Raw genomic sequence first — 25,072 nt, forward strand, 5'->3', positions numbered from 1 at the left:
GGGTGGTGATTAGGGGTGGACGAAACTCACTTACCTGTCCTCGAAGTTTTTCGCGGTGGGGGGGAGGCGCTTCGCTGCTCCCCCCGCGAAGTTCAGGCTGGGGGGGGAGGCGTCCCGCCTCGCCCGGCCAAAATTCAGGCCGGGGGGGAGGCTTCCCGCCTCGCCCGGCCGAAATTCAGGCCGGGGAGGAGGCGCCTCGCCTCGCCCGGCTGCGAACTCAAAAGTTTTTTTAAAAAAAAATAAACGCCCCCGTGATAGGCTATGTGACGATTAACGTAGCCTATTACGGCTAGATTTCCAAAGTCAGCCGTGATAGGCTACGTTAATCGTCACGTAGCCTATCACGGGTGACTTTAAAAAAAAAAAAGCGCGTACGCAAATGGCGGCCCCCATAGGGAACCGCCATTCGCGTTCCTTATTTGGTCGCTGTAGTCTACGTAAAGATTTACGTAGACTACGGCGAAAATAAGGGCAACGCAAATAGCATTGCCCTTGTTTTTGCCGTAGTCTACGTAAATCTTTACATAGACTACAGCGACCAAATAAGGAACGGGAATGGCAGCTCCCTATGGGGGCCGCCATTATCCGTACGCGCTTTTTTTTTTTTAAGTCACCCGTGATAGGCTACGTGACGATTAACGTAGCCTATCACGGCTGACTTTGGAAATCTAGCCGTGATAGGCTACGTTAATCGTCACATAGCCTATCACGGGGGCGTTTTGTTTTTTTTTTCTTTTATTGGAATGGTGGCGGCGGCAGCTGGTCGAAAGACCAGCTGCCGCTCCCGCCCCGGACGAACACCCGCCGAACCGCCGGCCGGACCCGCCGCCGGGAGGGACATTCGGCAAAGGTAAGTCCCGTCCCAGGGGGGGTGCTGGGGGCAGGGGGGTGCGGAGAATTTCTCCCCGAAACTTGTTTGGGGGGCCGAACACGTTGGCGCTCGGCCCCCCGAAGTTTCGGGGAGAAATTCTCCACCATCCCTAGCTGGTGATGGCCGACAGGAAGCTCTGGCGTGGGCTGGTCCATGAAGTCACAAAGAGTCGGAAGCGACTGACCGAATAAACAACAAAAAAAGGAAAATTACTTGCAAAAATGTTAATATTAGGGAAATATGCATATATTAGGAGAAATGTGCACAAAACTACTCATGAATTTTCATGCAAACTTTTTAAAAAATCTTAAAGTTTGGGATGAACTGAACATAAGATGTGAAAAATGAGAAACTGAGAGAAACATAAAATTGACAGATTCATGCATCCCTGGTTATAACTAAGTGCTACAGATATTATCAGCATATTATATGTAGTCCTTCCCCTGCTTGTTTGGTCTCTCTCCACCTCTTTGTGCCTCCCAAAATTCATTGACTACACATTTCTCTCCTCTTTCCTCTTTATCCACAGTGTACAGCTCTTGCTATGCTTTGATGCTGTTTATGATTTTTCAAACGCTGCACTTCCCACAACTCCCTGCTTCCTCTACTTCCCTCCACCTCTTCCATGTACAGTTTGCTCAGGTGCCATCAAGCTTGTTGCTTCCCTTCCTTCCATTCACCCACCTCCATCCTAACTCTTCCTGCACCCTTTTCTGGAGCTTCCCAGCTCACATTTTCCCTCTTTTTCTCTGCATCCTCACTGTTCTGCAAGGTTCCCCCACCTTAATGGAGTCCCTCCATGTGCAATTGATTTATTTATTTATTTATTCATTCATTCATTCATTCATTCATTTGATTTGCACCACAGCTTTCTACCCAAAATGCCACTCAAGGTGGCTTACAATCACTAATAAAACTTGATAAAAACAATAAGCAAATATATTAAACCATTATTAAAAACTATTAAAAACACAACACTGATCAGCTCAACAGAATCACACAGCGGTCTTTGCTAGCTGATGGAAGAAGGGTAGAGAGAGGGCATGAACCTAGCTTAGGGGTGTACGGATTCCCCACCATCTGTTCTGGTGGGGAATCCACGGGGGGGAAGCTATCCGTTCCTCCCCCCGGAATTCTCGGGGAGTGGCTCCACTCCGCGAGGATTCCACAGAGCTGAGGGCCACCTTGTTCTACCGTCCACCTGCCCCGGATTCCCCCCCCCTCATTTTTTTTCCGGCTCCGGAACTTATGTAAATAATTTTGTAATTCCTGCCAAAAAATCCTTTCCATGCACCCTTGGTCTCTGTAAGAGTAAAGCCCTTCACAGGGATTCCCCACGTTCCGGTCACCTTGTCAGGGTGGACACTGAGCCCATAGAATCCCAGAGTAGTTCTGATTCTGAGGAAGAGGAGTCGCTCCTGGGAGAGGGGCGCACTCCTCTTTCCCAGGGCCAACAGCTGACGGAGATTCCTCCCACCAGCATTCCTAGCTTAGATAGCAGTCCTGGGAGTGACAGAGCATGGGAAGCAGACTTGATGGACGCGCGACGCCGACACAGAGAGCAGCACCAAATGGAGGGCGCGGAAAGGAGGTGTAGTGCCTGGTTGGCGCGCAAACAACGGCTGCGACCAGAGGATCCAAGGGAAAAGGGGAGGGACTCTCCCTAGCCCTTAAGTTCAGGGGTCTGCCAGTGATTCCCTTTCAAACGGGGACCAACTGTTCCAACTTAGGGCATAGGTACTCTGCTGCTCATATCTAGTTGCTAACAGTAGAGTTGTTAAGTTGTAAAAGAGGAATAAAGCTTTGAAAAGAATCCCTTTGTCTGTGTCTGGACTTGGCTACTGGATTAGACTGAGAGAGGCCTCCAAGGAGCCCTTGACACACCTGACCTCACCTCACCGGAGCTGTCCTGTCCTGACCTCACCTCACCTGACCTCACTGGACCTGACCTCACCTGACCTCCACAGACAATAAACAAAAAAGATGGAGGATTTCCGTGGACGACTCAGCCCCAGCGAAAGAAAGCCTCCGGAAAATGCCTTGTCAAAATGGTAAGCCATTCGCGGTCTTTCTTCCTCCATTTCCAATTTATGTTTTTATTTTTCTTTGAAAAATCCGCCCTTTGGCAGACCAAAAAAAAAAAAAAGGTCCGTGTGAGCTCCGGTCCAGGTCGACCTGGCTGCCCCATTCTGAGGAGGATTCCGTGGACCAGATTTGTCAGAATTCAATCCCATTTAAAATCTGAGTGGAATTCTCTGACATCCCTAACCTAGCTTCCCTCATCAGAGAGTTCCACAGCCAAGGAGTGGCCACCGAGAAGGCCCTCTTTCTCGTTGCCACCAAACGTGCCTCTGAAGGTGGTAGTCTTGATAGGAGGGCCTCTTCAGAAGATCTTAAGACCTGGGCAGACTCATATGGAGAAGGCAGTCTTTCAGGTAGCCTGGTCCCAAGCCATACCGGGCTTTATAGGTCATAACCAGCACTCTGAATTCTGTCCGAAAACAGACTGATAGCCAGTGAAACTTTTGTAACAACAGAGTCATGTGCTTCCTGTAACCAGCCCTGATCAACAGTCTGGCTGCAGCATTTTGGACCAGCTGAAGCTTCTGAACAGTTTTTGAAGGCAGCCCCATACAGAGTGCATTATTACATAGGTCCAAACAGTATGTAACTAAGGCATGCATGACCATGGCCAGATCAGACATCTCTAGAAATGGGTGCAGTTGGTGCACTACCCTCAGCTGCATTCCTGGCAACCACCAAAATTTGGGCACCCAGGTTCAAGGCTGAGCCAAGAAGTACACTGAAACTGTGAGCCTGAGTCTTTAGTGGGAGTGTAACACCATCCAGCACAAGCTGAATCACTACTCCCTGATCGGCCTTTCAAGTGACCAGGTGCACTTCTGTCTTGTCTGACTCCCAACTCAGACAAACGCGTCAGAAGGATACCATGCTCAATGGTATCAAAAGCCACTGAGACGTCCAGCAAAACCACCAGGGACACAAGCTCCCTGTCTGGTTCCTGGCATAGATCATCTACCAAGGTAACTGAAGCAGTCTTTGTCCCACAATCAGGCCTGAAGCCAGATTGAAATGGATCTAGTTAATCAGCATCATCCAGAAATTCCTGGAGCTGAGAAGCTACCACATGCTCCAGCACCTTATCCAAGAATGGAATATCGGAGACTGGCCAGAAATTATCCAATACAGTGGGGTTCAGGGAGGGTGTTTTTGTTGGTTTTTTTAACAAAAGGTCCTACCCCTGCCTCCTCTAGGCAAGATGGAATCACACCATCACTAAGGTTAAGAGGAATTCACCACTGCCCTTACCACTCACCCAGTCCTCCCTGCCTCCCTGGGTACTTTTATAAGCCAGGGAAGGCAAGGCTCTAGGGGCCAATCTACACTTACATTTTTTTCCGCTTCCAATAAGCTTTCACCATTCATCTTTCACACTAAACAGGACCTGCCTCGAATTGGGACCGTAGTTTCCCACTTGTCTGCTCTCGCTTTCAATACCTAGGGATGGCGGAGAATTTCTCCACGAATCTCTGGGAGGCCAAATGCCAACGCATTCAGCCCCCCGAAATTGGTGGGGAAATTCTCCGACACCCCCCACCCCACACCGGGATGGGACTTACCTCATGCGAATGTCCCTCTCAGCGGCGGGTCCCGGCGGCGTTTCGGCAGCATTTCGGGGGTGTTTCGGGGGCGGCGGGGGCCGCCGCTGCCATTTCCCAGTAAAGTAAAAAAAAAAGTGATAGGCTATGTAACGATTTACATAGCCTATCATGGCTAGATTTCCAAAGTCAGCCGTGATAGGCTACGTAAATCTTTACATAGCCTATCATGGCTGACTTTGGGGGGGGGAAGCGCATACGCAAATGGCGGCACCCATGGGCGCCATTTGCGTTCCTTATTTGGGCATGGGTAGTCTACGTAAAGATTTACGTAGACTACGGCGAAAATAAGGGCAACGCAATTGATACGCCAACTGCCGCACTCCCTGGAGAGGTTGTTGTTGTTGTTGTTGTTGTTCAGTCATTCAGTCGTGTCTGACTCTTCGTGACCCCATGGACCATAGCACGCCAGGCCTTCCTGTCCTGTGCTCTCTCCCGGAGCGTGCTCAAGTTCATATTCATTGCATCGGTGATGCTATCTAGCCATCTCATCCACTGCCGTCCCCTTCTCCTTTTGCCTTCAGTCTTTCCCAGCATCAGGGTCTGTTCCAGAGAGTTTTCTCTTCGCATTAGGTGGCCAAAATATTTGAGCTTCAGCTTCAGTATCTGTGCTTCCAATGAGCAGTCAGGGTTGATTTCCTTTAGGATTGACTGATTTGACCTCCTTGCAGTCCAGGGGACTCGTAAGAGTCTTCACCAGCACCACAGTTCGAAAGCATCAATTCTTCGGCGCTCAGTCTTCCTTATAGTCCAGCTCTCACAGCCATATGTTACTACTGGGAAAACCATAGCTTTGATTATATGGACCTTTGTTGGCAAGGTGATGTCTCTGCTTCTTACTATGCTGTCTAGGTTTGCCATAGCTTTCTTCCCAAGGAGCAAGCGTCTTTTAATTTCATGGCTACAGTCACAGTCTGCGGTGATCTTGGAGCCCAAGAAAGTAAAATCTGTCAGTGCTTCCATTTCTTCCCCTTCTCTATGCCAGGAAGTGATGGGGCCAGATGCCATGATCTGTGTTTTTTTAATGTTGAGTTTCAAACCAGCTTTTGCACTCTCCACTTTCACCCTCCACAAGACGCTCTTGATCCTCTTCGCTTTCTGCCATTAGGGTGGTATCATCTGCATATCTGAGGTTGTTGATAATTCTCCCAGCAATCTTAATTCTGACCTGTGATTCATCCAACCTGGCGTTTCTCATGATGTACTCTGCATATAAGTTAAATAAGCAGGGCGACAATATACAGCCTTGTCGTACTCCTTTCCCAATTTTGAACCAATCGGTTGTTCCATGTCCGGTTCTTACTGTTGCTTCTTGACCCTCATACAGGTTTCTCAGGAGACAGGTAAGGTGGTCTGGTACTCCCATCTCTTTAAGAATTTGCCACAGTTTGTTGTGATCCACACAATCAAAGGCTTTAGCGTAGTCAATGAAGCAGAAATAGACGTTTTTCTGGAATTCTCTGGGTTTCTCCATGATCCAGCGAATGTTGGCGATTTGATCTCTAGTTCCTCTGCCTCTTCGAAACCCAGCTTGAACTTCCGGTAGTTCTCAGTTCACTTGCTGCTGAAGCCTAGCTTGTAGGATTTTGAGCATAACCTTGCTGGCATGTGAAATGAGCGCAATTGTACAGTAGTTTGAACACTCTTTGGCATTGCCCTTCTTTGGAACTGGAATATAAACTGACCTTTTCCAGTCTTGTGGCCACTGCTGAGTGTTCCAAATTTGTTGGCATATTGAGTGCAGCACTTCAACAGCATCATCTTTTAGGATTTTAAATAGCTCAGCTGGAATACTGTCATCCCCGCTAGCTTTGTTGTTAGTAATGCTTCCTAAGGCCCACTTGACTTCACTCTCTAGGATGTCCGGCTCAAGTTCCGTGACCACACTATCATGGCTATCAGGGACATTAAGATCTTTCCTGTATAGTTCTTCTGTGTATTCTTGCCACCTCTTCTTAATCTCATCTGCTTCTGTTAGGTCCCTGCCTTCTTTGTCCTTTATCATGTCCGTTTTTGCACAAAACGTTCCCTTGAGATCTCCGATTTTCTTGAAGAGATCTCTAGTCTTTCCCATTCTGTTGTTTTCCTCAATTTCTTTGCATTGTTCATTTAAGAAGGCCTTCTTGTCTCTCCTTGCTATTCTCTGGAACTCTGCATTCAGTTGGGTATATCTTCCCCTTCCTCCCTTGCTTTTCGCTTCCCTTCTTTCCTCAGCTACTTGTAAAGCCTCATCAGACAGCCACTTGGCTTTCTTGCATGGGATGGATTGAGTTGCTGCCTCCTGAGCAATGTTACGGACCTCCGTCCATAGTTCCTCAGGCACTCTGTCTATCAGGTCTAATCCCTGAAATCTATTCCTCACCTCCACTGTATATTCATAAGGGATATGATTTAGGTCATACCTGAGAGGTTTAGTGGTTTTCCCGACGTTCTTCAATTTAAGCCGAAATTTTGCAATAAGGAGGTAAAAGTTAGTGTCATTTGAAGGGAGGGAACAACCCCCTGCTCAGTGTAGCAAGCCTGATTCCCTTGCAGTCTCCCATCCAAAATTCTGACCAGGGCTGACTCTGCTGAGCTTCCCAGACCAGACAAGAACAGGCACCTCCAGCCATTTCCTTGCTGGTGAGAAAGCTGTGAGTGCTGAGGAACCTATGCAATGTCATCTCATGATTTTCTTTGAAGCTTCGAAGAAGCTAGCAGCCCCCCCAAAATGCGAGTGCTGGGTGCCATCACCGCTGCCCCTCTTCCTCGCGCTGGTTGCAAAGGGCTGGTGTGGGGAAAAGAGCATCGGCAGACAGCCCCCAGCCTCTCACCCTGGCCTCCAGCAGGTGGGGGGGGAGAAGAGGATAGGTGCCTCCTTCTTCCCTCCACTCCCGCCTGCTACAGCGGCGGCAGCAAGAGACAAGCTCTCACTGGGCTTTGAGCCCCAACAGGATGCTCGCATCATCCCTACACACACACACACACACACACACACACAGGGATAGAGAAAGAGAGGGACAGTGGGCAGGGAATCAGCAGAAACAGGGAGAGTTTCTGCTCCTCCAATGAGAGCCGCCATCTTTAAGAGCAGGAAAACAGCGCCGCGCTCGAGTGTGAAGCAAGCTCACGCATTCGATCAAGAACTGCAACAGGAAAAATGGGTGAGTGTGGATAATCACGTTTTAACGCGAGGGCGTTTAACCCGACAGAACCCCGACTTCATTGCGATGGCAGGCACAATGTAGATCGGCCCTAGGACACAAGTGGTGGGCCTCACTTCTCCAAGGATTCTGTCCACATCCTCAGGCTGTACATTGAAAAGTATCCGTTGTAACTGGACAAGCAGCAGCCAAGTTACATCCACCAGATCTGTATCAACTATGGCATCCAAGCGGACCTTTGTATGGGGCACTCACTTCACTGCAAGGAGAGGACTGTCTGTTTGATAAGCAAGTCAACAGTCCATCAGATGGGCACAAGCACAAACCAGTTGTTTGAGTTTGCATGTAATCATGCTTCCAAGAATGCCTGTATCTGCAATAGGGTGGCCATGTGTTCGGTTTCACAGAGGACAGTCCTGTATTTGAAGGTCTGTTGGGGGCTAGCCCTTTACTTGAAGGCGCCCTCTGTTTGAAGAGGTGTCCAGTCCATGTTCAGTTTAAAGATAAAGAACTATTAGAAGGGAGAGCAGGGGCCCTGAAGTTGCCCAACAAAGGTTAGCACCTGGACAGATGACTGAGCAAGCACACAGGTCACCTGGTCACAATCTTCCCCACTATGGGGAAAAATATCGTATTTATGTTTAAGTAATTGTAGTTATTTCTAGATTTGTATCTACACGCATAAATTAGCAGATGAAAAGTGAATGCAGATCTGTGCCCTCATTTGTCCTTTTCTTTTGGTGCTGTAATTCCTCTCTTTTGGTGATGCGTAAGTGGTTACTCTAATCTGGGCCTGCACATTGGTTCTTCACACAGACATAGGCTTTTGGCACTGCCTTGGAAGGGCTGGTAAGAAAGCCAGTATATGGATTCTTCTACTTGCTTTAAGCACGTCCTCTGCGCATGTTGGATTATTTTGGCAGAAACCTAACACAATTACACTCAAACTGTGGCAAATTAAGCTAGTTTGGAATGAGCAATCAACAATTTTGTGCATAACTGTAGTGGAAAGCAGCAGAATAACCTGATTCAGCCTGAGTTCTCTCATCATTAGAAAACAAATTGCACCCAATTATGTTATTTGTAATGCATCTGTGATTACAGATACATGATGCAGAGCAGCTGGAGAAAAATAGTAAGGGTCAGTATGGAAAACTGCATTACAAACACCCTTCTTTCTGGCAACAAGACTACTGTTTCCCCTTAACAGGAAACTGCCAATTGGAATATATGTGACTTGATTTGACAAATCAACTTGCAAGAATGAAAACACTTTTTCCTTTCCCGCCCAAGGAAAAAAAAACACCTTGTGCGCAGAAGCTTCTAGCAAAATGTAGAGAGAGATCTGAAAATTGCCTTATTAAAACTTCGGTCAGAACTCATTTTACATTAGAAATTATCCTTCTATTTCAGGGTGTAGTCCAAAAAAGCAATATGCATATATGTGGAACAGAAGAACCAGGCACGAAGCCAGAGCTTTGTTTATTGCTAGTCCTTCTAAAAATCCCATATATAAATATGCTTATACATGAATTGAACTTCCAACTAGGGATGTACAGACTGTGCAAAATCCACTCCGTCTGTGGAGCAGATTGTCAGGTGCCTTTCGTTTTGTCGTCCACCCACAAATGGATGCGAATTTTTTTTTTGTCATGCAGAAAAATACGCAAATAATTATGTAAATATTTTATCTTGTCACAAGCAGTAGTGTAGTGGCGAATTCAGAAGTGCGAGGCCCCTTCGTGACAGGAATAGCCACGCCCCCTCACAGCCACGCCCCTTCTAAGATTACACAACCTTGTAAGATATACAGCCTTCAACCGGGATCAAAAAACAGTGCAGCTGAGAGTACAGCAGGGGTATTTCAATTGGACGTCTGAGAAAAAAACGCAGGGGTGTTAATCTTTTTCACCTACCCACCCACTCACTCACTCACTCACTCAAACACAAACATTTTAGGTTTTCAAAATATGATACGCTATGGAAGCTTCAACCTCTCAACTCAGCCCTCATGGACAGATCCCTTCTCATTTCAGCAGCCCCCTTGCACACTCCCTTAGCTTTATATCTCTCCCATCCTGCAACAGAAATGTCCACACACCCAGCTGGATTGAAACACACACACACACCTACCTTCTTTCTCCTCTCCCCTCAACTGATTTTTTTTCTGTTTCCCTCCCCTCCACTAGGGCTTGTTTGCCCAGATACATGCCACCTTGTGCCAAAAAGTGTAGCTGACAGAGCAGGTTGCATTTGGCAATTCTGCTTACTGTAGAAATTAATGTTCAAGAATTAACAGTACAATCCAATGGATGTTTATTTCGAATTAAATTTACAGAGATCTTGGGAAAGCAGCTAAGGCTGCAGTCCTACGCACACTTACCTGGGAGAAAGCCCAACTGACAATTGAACATAGTGGGACTGACTTCTAAGTAAACATGCATAGGATTGTGTGAATCCTAAAAACTGGCACAAAGCAGCCACCTGCCCTGCCCCATAAGTAAATAATGGTGGCAGCACCTCCCCCCCCCCCTCCTGCTGCTGCCGTGGCCAGGAGCAGCAGCCCTGAATGGGTGGCCAGGGTTGCAGGAGACGAGGGCAGCGCTGGGAATGCAGGCACAGAGCAGGGACAGGAGGAGAAGCCAAGAGCGGGGGTGGGCGAGAGGAGGCTACAGAGCTCCCTCAGGCTCCCTCTCTCGCTTGCTCTCTTTGTCTGGCCAGCAGTAGAGAGGCAGCCACCCGCACTCCCTCTGCTCCCTCCTCCTTCCCTAGCAGACTGCAACCGGGCGGGGGGCTGGCTTAAAATAAAGTGCCAGAGCGACGCCCCAGCACGACCCGACACCACTCCGCCGCTGGTCACAAGACATTTCCAAAGACTGGAATTTACATATTTCTCTATCTAGAGGTTAGTCCTTGGTCTGTTTGTTTGTTAAGCTATGATCTAAATACATTTTAGTTTAGTATTTGAACAAGATTTTACCATCACCTGATACAGGAAGGCAAGACCGTATAACATTAGACCTAAAAAGGTAAGCTGAAATCCTGTCCTCCTCCCCAAGAAGAAAGTTATTCAAAATTCTCACCTCTCCCAGCCTCTTTTGCCGGAGTTTTCGTTTCACCCTCCACAAAATGCTTAGAAATGATTAGTATAATTTAAATAGAAATACCATACATGTCACCATAGTGGGAAGACTATGAGCAGGTGACCTGTGTGCCTGCTCAGTCTGCTGTACAGATGCTCTTGATGGGCACCTTCAAGGACCAGCTCTTCCTTCTGATGGTTCTTTATATTTAAACTGGACTTGGACTGGACAGCCCTTCAAACAGAGGACTCTCCTCTGTAAAGTAGGACACAAGGACACTGTAAGGCAGGGATACTCTGTGCAGGGCACCTAAGATTATCTTAATGGTTATTTATGTTCATGAGAGACTTTATCCTACTTGGGTTGGCATCGTGCCCTATTACGTACAAGCAACAGACTCACCAAGGAGTTGGATGTCACTTGCAGCCAGATGCCAAACCATGTTGGTTAAATACTTTACAATCACTCAGGCCTGCAGTGAAAAAATTGAGAAGCAGCAGCAACAATCAAATCCATATAAGTATACATAAAGTCGACCTTAGATGCAAAACCAAATTCAGAATGAGACATATCCGAGGTCTTTCATTAGCTCAAGAGAGTCATTCTTTGTTTCCTGTATTGCTAACCTGGGAAGCTAAATAGATCCTTTCTGTTTTTGCTTAGGCTCTGCAAGATCTTCTTGAATGAACTCCAGTTTCAAAATGCCACTATTTCCAAAGTGTTGTAATTATTTGCCCTGTACAAATCCACAATTTATAACATGTCTCTGTGAAGTTTGTGTCTGAGGTATAACTTATTTTACTCCCTGTCATCCAGTGCCATACATTTAAGAACTCACTGTATCCAGTTAAGATGCTGAAATGTGAATTGAAAATGTTTTATTGTACCGGTTATATATTTATGTGACCTGTCTATTCAGAATTCACAGTACAATTATTAAAACTGCCTAAGATCCTTTGTTGTAGATTCATGTTTCTCTGTGTGTAGCAGCTGTAAACCACAAGTGAAGTTTCTAATGTTAGACAAGGTGTAGCCATTAGTTCCACTAAAAAGCTCTAACCACCAGTGCTCATTGATTTCTAGTTTCATATATCTTTAATGAGGAGATTAAATACTTGTTTAGGAAGCCAAGCCTGGCTTAAGTGGTGTTTGCTCTTACAGCATGTGCAGCTGAAGACTTCCCTAATATTTCCCAGAAGTGATAAGAAGTGAAAAAGACTTTATTCCCCCAAATTAAAAACAACAACAACAACCCTATCTCAGTTGGGACTGTAAACTCATGAAATGTTTTATAATGTAAGAAATCATTATAGGAGTAAATGCTGCTGAAAACAAAGCTATTTACACAAAGTGATTTTTCAGTTCAAGTGTTCTTGTCTAATTCTACATAGGTTATATAATTCTGTCTGTTTTTCTAATTCTGGATAGGTGGAGCTCCAAGAATTTATAAGGCCCAAACAGACCATTTATAACAGGTTTGGGGAATGGATGGTCCTCCAAATGCTGTTGGACTGCAACTTCCATTATCCCTTGCCATTGGCTATGCTGGCTAGGACTGATGGGACTTGCAGCCCACCAACGTCTGAGGACTACGCATTCCCCATCCCTGATTTAATGGGACCAATTCGGTGAGGATGTAGCTTAAACAGGTATTCTATTTAACAGGTCTCTCACCAAAATGGGACATAAGAATATCCATGCTGGATCAGACCAAAGGTCCATCTAGTCCAGCACCCTGTTCACACAGTGGCCAACAAGCTGCCCATGGGAAACCCACAAGCAAGACATGAGTGCAACAGCATCGTCCCGCCCATGTTCCCCAGCAACTGGTGTACATAGGCATACTGCCTCTGGTACTGGAGGTAGGATATAGCCTTCAGGACTAGTAGCCATTGATAGCCTTCTCCTTCCATTGTAGTATAAATATGTTATAGCATTTCTACACTATAGAAATGCACAGGACTACCAGACCAACTGTACTCCTCACCACTCAGAATATGGTGGCTCTTCCCTCATTACATACATAGTAAGGAAAAAATACTCATATCCCCAGTTAAAGAAAAAGAAATGCTTTAGGGTATGGAGAAAAATTATTTTCTGGGAAGTGTTTTACTGTTTTTATGTGGGTATGGGTGGGTAAGCATAGGTACAGAAAGGGTTCAAAAGTGTAGGGTCTCAGAATATTTATTATTTCAGTTCTACTCTGATTTTCTTCTACAATAGACCCTCAAGGAGAAGCTACATAACAATACAGAGCATTACAACAAACAAAGAAACCCACTCACAGTAATTAAAACAAAGTTAATATATAAACATAAAATTAACCAATAAAAGCAAGATCACGAAGAGAGGTGAGACCTTGCCCGCCCCAAAAAGTATCGATCTGTTTCTGAGGACAGCTGAGGAGTTAGCCCCACAAACTACCCAAGGCAAAGCATTTCAAAAAGAAGGTGACACAACAAATTGGATGTGCAGATCATCCAATCAGAAAGGTTGTGACAAGTAACATTGGGGCTGTTTGCACAACACGACCGCCCACTGTGGGTTAAATAAGGTTACAATCCTACACACCTTTGGGCCAAAACAGACATTACTTTTAGGGCGCAATCCTATGTAGATAGGTGGCCACCTCCAAACTCGGAGGCGACCGCCTATCCAATGCAGGGCAAGAGAAGCGCGGAGGGGATCGTTTTCTCTGCACTTCTCCTGCCCTGTATTTTTGGCTAGACAGCCGATTTTGGCTATCTAACCACAGGAGGGTGGAGAGGGGGAGGAGGCTGCTGTACGACACATTCGTACAGGCATTTCTGCCCTCCCCACTCTGGAATGCCCCCCAGGAATGCCCCATTTCGGCCACTCCGCACTCCTCTTGCGAGCATGGAGCACAGGGCTTTTTCCATGCTGCCTGTGAGGCAGCACGGAAGTGGGGGAAAGTCGGTTCTCCAGGAACCAACCTCAGAGCACGGTCTCTGAGGTCGGTTCCCAGAAAACAAGATATCCTATGGCCATCTAGCTGCTGACTAGCGGCCATAGGATTGCTCCCTTAGAACCATATCTAGCTGCTACGTCTTTTTTCATGTCTACTCTGGATTAGGCACAGGGCCATGAGCCAGATCTTAAAAGCCCCTCTACCTCTCACACTAGGGGCCCTATTCAGTTTGGGCCACCTGCACCTATTCTAGAGTGGAAGAAAATGTAGCTGCTAAATATTGTTTTAAAGTAATGTCTGGTTTTGGTCCTCACCTGAGAGTAAGTCCAATTTAACTCGAGTGGAGTTACTGCTGAGGAGATCTGCAGGTCTGCACTTTGAAACCTCCTTGCTGGCTTAAAACCCAGCAGCAAAAATCAAGAATGCTCAAACTCAACCCAGGTTTTGGATAACCTTGACACATCTACAATTTCCATTGCACTGATATTGTAATTTGATCATAAACTCACAAGGAATTCGGGGTACTTGCAGAATCAAGTTACTTTTTTCAACAAAATCATGTCAAACAGTAAGCCATTTATTTGCCTTAGCTCTGAGAATGACAGCTTGGAGGTGGGACATAAAAAAAACGTAACTGATTAAGGGTGCAATCCTATGCATGTTTAGCCAGAAAAAAGTCCTACGGCTCCCAGCATCTCTCAGCCAGCATGGCTCTCAGCATGGCTGGCTAAAGGATGCTGGGAATTGTAGGACATTTTTCTGGCTAAACATGCATAGGATTGCACCCTTATTGGGGAGCATATGCTATATGCTTTTTAGTACAAGTACTTATTAAAAAAAACACCATCTGAAAAGGAGCATACCCCCCTTTCTTCCACATAATAGGGAATATCCTTCCTAAGGTGAAGCCATGCATGCATCATCTAAAAACAAAATAATTATGCTTCTCGCTCCAGGACTTGTTTTTACTCACATGCAAATGTAATTGATTGCATAATGCAGAGATGGGGAACATGTGGCCCTCCAGATGTTGCTGGGCTGCAACTCCCAGCATCCCTCAACATTAACTATGCTACCTATGAATGATGGGAGTTGTAGTCCAACAACAATTGGAGGCATACACATGCCCCACCACTGGCATAATGGATTAATCAACTAAAACTGATACAATGAATCAACAAAGATTTTCTTTAATCAGGTAACAACTCTAATTAAAACACACACAACAAATTTGTGGTCCCCTACATCAGTTGGCTCTGTGCCATTTAGTTTAAATGACCTTCCACCACCTCTCTAACGTTAAGAGTCACCAGTTTGATTCTGATGTGGTTTTTGAAGAAGCACAATCTTTCAGTAAGCCATTTGGTATCTTCAGATATTTCCCAGTTCCTAATGTATTTCCAAATATCCACTTATATTCACCAAGGAGCCCTTCATAGAATCGTAGAATAATAGGGTTGGAAGGGGCCTATACCATTGAGTCCAACCCCCTGCTCAACGCAGGAATCTAAGTCAAAGCATCCCTGACAGATAGCTGTCCAGCTTCATCTTGAGGTTTGTTTTCCTCACTCTGTGTCTGGATTTGGGATCTTTCCAGAGAATTCTGTCATGGAAGGCCTAGACTTAACTCTAGCACATAAACACTATCAAATTAAAAACACCCTCATTTCATTTGCTTAGGTAACTTTAAAGTTTTCCAAAGAAAACTATAAAATCCTGAAAACAAAGAAGTTACCACAATCCAAAGACTCTTAACTACGCACACACACGCGCACACACACTACAGAACAACAACAACTGCAAGGAAGGATATAGCAGAAAATTGACAGGGGAAGGGATGAATCTTAGAAATCAGCATGCCTCTAAATTGATACCATGTAAACACCATATAGTATTGGAAAACCACTGCTGGGGGTAAATGAAATGAATTCACTGGGGCATCTAATCCTATTTCTTGAACATTTAAACTGTTTCAACGCACTGGAAAGCAAACAAACTTCAAAGTGATCATTATACCCCTGACACCAGGGCTTGTGTGGCTGAAATCTTTATGAGATTAACCCCCCATAGTGAAAGGAGTTGAACACGGTCAAAGCCACTTTCCAAGTGTCAGGAGGATACCAGCTTGAATGCCCGATGGTAGCAAGAGACGCTGCCAGCATTTAATGTTAAAGTAGTTCAGCATGCAGGTGGAACTGACTGCCAGCTGCTGTGGAAGTGTGGCTTGTTTTATACAAAAAGAGCATCTTTCACCTCTGAATTCTGCAGCACCCCATGAGAAGCTGACCCAGCAGAGAAAAGTAGATGACTTAATTACAGCTTAGTCCAGAGATGTGCTGCCATTATCGATGGTGTAGTCCTGCTCTGTATCTCTCAAGCTGTGGCCACCAAGCAACAAGCAAAATGTTCATCTTAACCTTGGGCGGGGATGGAATTATTACCAGAATACAGTTTTTAGACTCAGGGTTACATGTTAGCAAGAAGAACAGGCCAGAAACAGTAGCCCTGTGTAAAGTTCCGCCTTCCCACTCTGTAGTTCCTTGTTTAAAATCACCGTGTCCTGATGGGTATGGATGTATTTCCCCATATCCACCAGGAGCAGCCACTACCAGCAGTGTGGAGCAGGAGCAGAGAAAATGCACGTTACCAGAAGATGAGGTAAACTGCACAAAATGTTACAGAGGGAGGGGAGCACCTGACACTTGGCCAGGGTGCTGTTTTGGTGGCAGCCCCAGGTTTGTATATATCAGAGTTAGGGAAACTCAAGCCTGGGGGACTACAGATGGCCACGTCCCATCCCCTGGCTCCATCCCCTTTCCCCAACCACCAATCCCTTGGTGGTTTTCCAGCTTCTGTGCATTTTCCCTCTGTTCTAAAAGGCTTAGACGCCTCTCCTAAGGCTTAGGTATTGGCAGTAAGAGCTTTAAGCTATGATAGGCCTGGGGTTTGGGGTTTGTTTGTGTGCGGTTTGTTTGTATTTTTTACCCCATCCTTTTGCCTTTGGCCCCACCCACCACTGGAATGCAGCCCAAGAGCTTCTCCGAAGTTGAATTCTGCCCTCCAGCTGAAAGGGGTTCCCCACCCCCGGCATATATGTATGCATGCCTGCATATTAGGCTGCCTTTCCAGGCTGGTGGAAGCACTTACCATCCTTATGCAGCTTCCAGCACTCTGGCAGGGCCCACTGCTGATTCTGGCCTGGACTCTGTTTAATTGTGGATTGCGGTGGCAGGGTGGCAATGCACTTGAGCAGCAGCTGGGTCTAACTGCCATTATCATGGTGCCACCAGCCACCTGCCACTGCTCCAAGAGCTGCTGCCGTCTACCAGCACTTTCAAATAAACCCACCAGACCCCACCAACAGAGGAGCGGTCCCACCAGAAGGCACTGTGCCCAGAGCCTCCCCAAACCTGGAGCTTTCCAAAGCACCATTCCATCCTTAGACAGCTGGTTATAAGGAATGATTATCATGCTGGTTCCAGAGAACATCACACGCAAATAAATGCCTTTAAAAGACTGATGGATGTCGTGAGAGAGATAGAAGCGTGAGAGCTTCATAGAGCAAGTTCTAACAGACATGCTGAAAAACAGGTGATCCTTTGAACATTCAGTATGCATTTATGTAGCCAGTTTGTATCCATGCACTGATAACCTCACAATTAGACTACTGTAATGCTCTCTGTGTGGGGCTGCCATTGTGCCTGGTTTGGAAGCTGCAGCTAGTGCAGAATGCAGCAGCCATGATGCTCACCTAGCTATACACCCATTACACCTGTATTAAAAGAACTCCACTGGCTGCCTGTTAGCTACCGAGCCACGTCCAAGCTTTTTGTTGTTGACATACAAAGCCCTAAATGACTCAGGACCAGTATACCAAGCCGATCATCTTCCCTTATCATCTTCCCTTACAACAAATTGACCCCTGAGGTCTTCTAAGGAGGCCTTATTGGTCATCCCACCACCAATAGCGTGTCATCAAATAACAGCACATAAGTGGGCCTTTCCAGTAGTGACACTCACCCTCCAGAATGCTGTCCCACGTATGGTCCAAGAGGTGGAAACTATAGCCAACTGTGGCATCTTGAACAATGCTGACTGCATTGGCACTTGGATCTTAATTTAACACTGAGAGCATGATTGCATCCTCTACCACAACTGAGGACAGCAGGCTAATTTAGGGGGTGCAGCTCAGGCTGTGTGGTACATACAACTCTATCCTCCTTGGGAGGGGAATGTCCTAGGAGACTCAGGAGGAATGGTTTGGGGTGCTGCTCTGGCAGCATCTGCTGCCTGGTTACCTTACTCTTCCTTATGGTAGGGCCGACCATGCCCTTGGAGGAAGTTATTAGAAGCTGGGCGATTTGGTGTGAGAGAAGGCAGCCCTTAAGGAACTCTGGTCCCAAGTAATTTAGGGATTTAAGGGTAAACTCAGCACGTTGAAATGGACCCAGAAATAAAGCTGGAGCCAGAGCAGCTGTGGCATATGTCCCATAAACCCAGGAACCTGATTTGCATAACACGACAATTTGTCATGCTGTCCAACCGAAACCAGTGTGGCTTCTGCAGTGTGGCTTATTTTTCATGAAGAAGCCACCCCGAGAACCCATGGCTTGTTGTTGGATTGTTCAGGGTGGCTTGTCTTCAGGGTGGCTTGTCATGATGTCCGAACCCGGCAGGCAACTTCATCATAGGTTGCTGGGAACAGCTATATCTTTAATGGGCAGCACTGCCCTGTAGCCCATATGTATATCTGGAAGCTAATAATGGAGACCAATGGAGGAAAGTGACAAGCATGAAGTGCGGGGGAGGCGAGAGCCAAAAGTAGCTGGCACATGCAGGAGAAGGAGCTTTCGGGTGGGTGTAATTATTTTGGTAGTATGTAAAGCAATCTTTTTAAAAAAAAAAAAAGATGTACACTGGCAAAGCATTGACAAGGACATTGACAAGGGGGGATATTGGTATGATGGGCTAAATAACAGACAGGTGCTCTTGAGCTCTTACACACTTGCACAAGAGCACAGGAAAAAAAAGTTTGTGAATGTGTTACTGTGTTCATAAGGACTCAGAAAATTAATTCCAATTGGCAATCTGACATAGGGCAGGCAGGGGTTTTTCTTGGTAGCCAGCAAACCCAGTGGACCAATTGCAGGAAGGGTGCTGATGTAGGGACTGAGGAAATGAGGAGTTCTGCCACAAAGCCACCCGGGATACATGCTAGGAGCTGGGAGGATGAGTGAGGGGGACTGAGAGGTGGAAACAAGCTGCGGAAAGCTGCAGAGCACCCGATATTCTGTCAGATTATTGAGCTAACAACCAACCTATGGTAGTTTATTCTCAGGGTGACTTAGCATGACATGTGAACTCGCCCAGTCCCAGTTAGTGCTAGTGGCAAAGTGTCTAAGCAATTCCTTCACTAGGCACCCTGCTCCCAACTCAACCCACATTTACCACACACAACTCATTGTTAGCATCTTTAGTAAATGTGGGTTGCCTTGTCAACTGAGTGGGTGATTATGAATTGTTTATTGCAGTCACAGACCAATAAAAGGAGGGTGATTATCGCATGGCTTCTTTCACCATGTACTTTATTTTTCACAAGGGGGAAGTAGGGCCATTCCAGCAGCTGAAGACCACCCCCATGAAGGCTCCTCCTCCCTCTACTGTCACCTCCAGCAACCATTCCAGCAGGCTGTACTGAGGGAAAGCAGGCTGTACCAGCCCTGCTGAAAAACTTTTTTTCCCCTCTTCCCTCTCTGTTCCTTTTTCCTTGTGTATCATGTCTTTTTATATTGTAAGTCTGCGGGCAGGAACTGTCTTGGTTTGGTGATTATATGTAAGCTTTTCTGGGAGTCTTTTTGGCTGAGGAGCAGGATAAAAATACTTTAAATTCATAAATTAAATAAATAAACAAACACACCAGAAAGGTGGAAAATACTGGAGTCCAATATTGATGAAAAGAGTGTCCTCTGCAAACAGATGTGGATATTTACGTCAGTGCCATGCTTCTGCATCATCAATAGTCCTCCCTTTCAGGGGATTGGTTTTGAGACAAGTTCTTATACTATAAAGTAACACTAAGCCCAAATTGGGGGGGGGGGCATGGTTTGTTGTTGCCTTCATCTCCACACACTGCTTTTAAGCAATGTTTCACAAGAAGAAGTAAAATCGTTTGCAAGGAGGCATCCATCAGAAAGAAGAAATGTTTCCACTTTGTGACATATCCAGTTAGGCCTTAGCCCTGCAACTGTAGCCCCAGCCTTGACAATGTACGGCTCCTTCTGGCTGTGCCCTCCACATATTTCTACAGAGGTGTGAGGCAGGAGAGCATTTCAGGGTAGACCTCTATGTAAGGAAGTTCCCCCAGATCCTTCCAGAACCCAGGGAATCTACCCTGTGTAGAGGTTGGTATACCAACTATGCCCTTATCTGGACAGAGATAGCCTAGCTACAGTTATCCATGCTCTGATAACTTCTCGTCTGGATTACTGCAATGCATTATACGTGGGGCTGCCTTTGAAAATGGTCCGGAAACTTCAGCTGGTCCAAAATAGGGCAGCAAGATTGTTAAAGGGACTGGCCTGCGAGCTCATATTACGCCAGTACTTTTCCAGCTGCACTGGCTGCCAGTCCATTTCCGGGCCCGATTCAAAGTGCTGGTGTTAACATTCAAAGCCCTTAACGGCTTGGGGCCAGGTTACCTGAAGGATCGCCTCCTCCCATATGTGCCTGCCCGGACCTTAAGATCATCATCAGCGGCCCTTCTCCGTGAGCCCCTGCCAAAGGAAGTGAGGCGGGTGGCTACTAGGAGGAGGGCTTTTTCTGTTGTGGCACCCCGGCTCTGGAATGAGCTCCCTAGTGAGGTTCGTCTGGCGCCTACATTGTACTCCTTTCGGCGCCAGGTGAAGACCTTTTTATTTTCCCAGGCATTTTAGCTTTCTAAATTTTTATCTTTGCTGTTTTAAATCTGTATTTTAAACTCCTGTACTGCTGCTAGGTTTTATTGTGGTTGTATTGTTATATTGTGGTTTTAATGTTCTATATATTTTAAATTGTTTTATTGTGTGTTGTTTGGTTTTAGTTTTTGTGAACCGCCGAGAGAGCTTCGGCTATTGGGCGGTATAGAAATGAAATAAATAAATAAATAAATTTATGCACAAACACTTCCCCAGCTCAGATGTCCACACAAATACGCAGTGGTGGCAGGAAGAACTACATTCCATTGGGGCAGGGGTAGAGCTGAAGACCGTTAACTCTTTCTACACACCTGGCCCCTTCATGGAAATAACGTGTGTGGAGGGCTATTATCTCACCTAAATCTAGTCATGCATAGTTGAATTGTTGGGAGAAAATGTGACTGGGGGAGGTGAATTGAAAAGAGGATCTGAAAAAACATACTCCATTGAAACGAATGCAGTGCGGATGTACCAGTTCTGCATCCAGATGAGAATATTGTCTATCTATGCTGCATTACTTACAATGGGATCCATGTTTGAACCCACATTCTGACCCAAGTAGTCATGTATTCCTGTGTCTGGATCAGGATACAAATCTTGCTGCCCTGTGCTGGTAGGCAATGAAACCACCAGCACAGCATGGAAAGACTGAAAGCACCAAGACAAACACTTGGAGGGCTTCGTTACTCCTCAGCAATGTCATCATGCAGATAAATTGGATTAGCTGTGTGTCATGGTAACACATCATCTTGTTCACTGATGGGACCACACAGCGCAGTAAAAAAAAAAATGCACATGATCAGCAGTAGATCAAGGTAACAATGGCTGCAAAGAGGCATGAAAAAATACAAGAGAGAGTGGAACATTAAAGTATTTTTACATACCCTTTCATCCCATCTACATGAAACAGCAAAAATCAAACTTCGCAAAATTTCAATACAGAACTAATGTAAACAGCTATCAATATTGGTGAAAACCTAATTATAACCTCCTGGCATAAATGCTCATAAGGAAGACTGCTGCTTGTATGAGCTACCTCTTATATTTGGCAATGTGAATTTGAAACACGGAGTAGATTACATTGTTTTGTGGATGTAAGGTGTATATATGTGAACTTACCATCAAAAACTTAATTGGGATTGCAAATTAATTCATACCTTGACATATATTGCTACTGACTCATTTGTTTTCTCCCACCAGTCACCCAAAGCACATTTCTTTTCTGCTTCGTAATGAGCTAAATTGTCAAATGTTTCCCTTCGCTCTTGGAAGGAACTGCTTTTCAACCAGAAATGCTATCAATATTTGCCACTCTAGCAAAAAGTTTTACACAAATGAACAGGTATAATAGAGTATTAGCCTATAATAAGAGTTTGTCAGGCAACAGTCACACCGTGGGAGATCTATCATTGATTTTTCAATAAACATGGCAAATGGCAAAAAATATAGTGCACATTCCTCAGCACTAAATTTCGCGGTGACCATTTTTCTTTTTGGCTCCTTTCTGTGCTATTGTCTTCTGGTGATATATAATAAAATGTGCTCTCCTCTTTTATAGCTTACACGCTGAGACAACCAGTGGGGATTTTATGTGAGGATGATAATTGCCTAGCTGCTGTTAATATGCTCCAACCTCAAAGATACGGGTATCATCCGGTGTGCAGTTATTCATACTTTAATCTCATTGAAACCAGTGGGATTGAAGCACACCTAATTCTGTGCTAGATGCTGCCCACGATAAACAAAGTTCTATAAAAATGGACATTAGAAGCTACTCCAAGCTTTCTATGTCCGGAGCAATGCAGATTCACATCTAAGAATGGAGTTCTGCTTTTTAGCCCATTTGACATCCTCCTGAATGAGGATTTTTTTGCCTTTTCTTAAAGCAAGTGACTACCATACACGGTTGTATGTAATAGCTTTGAAACATGTCACTAGGAGCACTGCAGAAGTTGAGCAATATTCCAATGGTCAAGAGTGGGATTTTGCTCCCCCTCCATCAGTCCCTATCTCCAATTTCTGTGTCTCCATAACCTTTTATCATCTTCCCCTTTGCCACCTCCATCTTTGCCAAAAAATATTTCATGCAGTTTTCCATAAACCAAGTCTTGGAAGTAGACTAGATCATATAAAGCAAACGACTGCATAATTCAATGCAACCACAACATCTGAAATCTGGCAATACAGACTTTGTATTTTTTTTCCAACAGAGAACACCGCAGCCTTAAATATATGCTATATAATTAGACTGGCCTTTTTTTATTTTACAGTCACTGGTTATAGATAATTAGGGACCTAATTCAAAACTCATTGCTGTCTATGGAAAGATTTCCATTGGCTACAGCATGGTGAAGCACAATAGCTCTATAGGATATAGAAGCTTACAAAGAAGCAGCTGCAGGCTCAGTGTAACCCTGAGGATCTTGTACATGTCATAGCGAATCCTTGAAGCTGACATAGATGTTGGGGTTCCACAAATTAGATTATCATTGTCATAAGTGTCCTCCAGGGAAAAATATTGTATATACAAATTGCAGATGCCTTAACGCCATCTGTACCCATAAGCTGTGACTGGGCAATGCATAGCCCCTGGGCTGAACCTAGACCCCGCTGCCCACCACCACTCTGTTTTAATTTTTAACAAAAATGTGTCCGTTTTAGCCTTCCATAGCTGTTTGCCACCGAAAATCAGGAGCAAGTCACTATTTTTGTTTTTGCTTTGCTGCCTCTGCTGCCAAATTCATCCAGTCTTCATGAAAGTCTGGTGGGGGATGGCCCCCAGGCCCCCTGAGGTTGCCTGCCCCTGCCATAATCTCTCCCCTACACACACACACTCTCTATATAATCTCCAGGTAATATTACAGCAATGCGCGCTACGTAGGGTTCCCTTTGAAAACAGTTCAGAAATTGCAGTTTGTGGAAAATGCACCACCCAGATTGATAATGGGGGCGAAAAGGTCTTTCCTTATATACTTTCCGAAGTATATAACATCGGTTCTCGCCCCTTGCACTGGTTTCCTGTATGTTTCAGAGCCCAATCCAAGGGGCTGATTTAACCTATAAAGGTTTATATGGGTCAGGACCGCAATATTTGATGGAGCCCCTCTCCCAGTATCGAACAACCCATACCCTACGATCACCATCTGAGGGCCCCTGCCAGTTGTCTCCTCTGAGGAAGGTTCAGAGGCTGAAAACATGGGAAAGGGCCATTTCAGTGGTGCCTCCCCCAATTATGGAACTGTAGTATGCTCTCCTGGGCAAAGCCCATCCGGCACCAACATTGCCATCTTTTCAGCACCAGGGTAAGACTTTCCCCAATTCCCAGGCATTTTATGGCATATGGTGAGGTAAGTAATGCATCAGTTTAATTGTTTATGGTTGTCACTGATGTTTTAGTTGTTTGATGGGGTGGTTGTATTTTAGTAGATAATTGTTTTTTAGCTGTTTTAAATCTTCTGTGCTTTAATTTTGTTGTTGCCTTGAGTCTTTTTTGAGAAAAGTGTCTAAGAAATCTAAAGAAGAAGAAGTAGAAGACGAGGAGGAGGAGCCATGCACTGGCTCAGGATATTGCATTCCATTCTTCCTCCCCTCGACCTATTTTCTGTTGCCCCCTCTCTCTCTCTGTCTCTCTCTCTCTCTCTCTCTCTCACTCACACACACACACACACACACACACACACACAGACTCAGCATTCTGTGGTCACTGAGCATGCTCAGTTCTCACACTTATATGTTCCTCTTGTGCATGGGTGGTGCCGTTTTGGCTAGAAAAGGATGGGCACTCACCCTTGCACATTGCTAATAGATGATGATTTGAAATACTTGGAACTATTACTTTGAACACCTTTCCTCTCTTTATTTGCTATGAAAATAGTAAGACTTTCCCAACATTTAAAGTAGGACTCCACCCAATTAAAGACCACTTAGGCTGTAATCCTATATACCTTTACCTGGGATTAAATCCCATTGGGATCAGTGGGATTTACTTGTGAGTAGACTGCCATAGGATTATGCTGTTAGTTGAGTAACCATCTTCCTTTTAACTGATTAATTAATCAATGAAAATGTCACAGTATCAAAACCACAATGTATTTTTTAAAAATATTGATGGAAGTATATGTCAGCAATGTAATAAACAAAAGTTACCATTCATTGCAAGAATGCAAAGCCATATTGAACATTTTTATATGTATACTCTCTTAACATACCAGAAGCAATAAAGATATAGACCCAAACTGCATGTTACATATAGTTGGAGGATTCTTTTTCCTAACTGTTGTAGTTTTTTAAGCATAATGTTTTAAAGCATCAAGCAGCTTCAAGGAGTTTTGAGACTGACTGGAGAAGGATTGCTTAACCATTTCCTTGCCAACTATTTGTCTGCTAAACATTACCTGGTTTTTAGAGAACAGA

The 25,072-nt window shown here is 45.2% G+C and overlaps 1 long non-coding RNA gene across 1 annotated transcript in view; it reads right to left on the reverse strand.

Moving 5' to 3' along the window:
* Positions 1-1,002: 1,002 nt before the first annotated feature.
* The window catches only part of LOC146357293 (uncharacterized), a 534,301-nt gene continuing 510,231 nt past the window's right edge, over positions 1,003-25,072 (reverse strand). Inside the window, exon 7 of the long non-coding RNA XR_014789209.1 lies at positions 1,003-1,050. This is a non-coding gene — a long non-coding RNA (uncharacterized LOC146357293). The remainder of the gene's footprint in view (positions 1,051-25,072) is intronic.

This window comes from Heloderma suspectum, chromosome 1 (genome assembly GCF_057233095.1).
Source record: "Heloderma suspectum isolate Gila_16-S chromosome 1, 16-S_ref, whole genome shotgun sequence".
NCBI lineage: Eukaryota > Metazoa > Chordata > Lepidosauria > Squamata > Helodermatidae > Heloderma > Heloderma suspectum.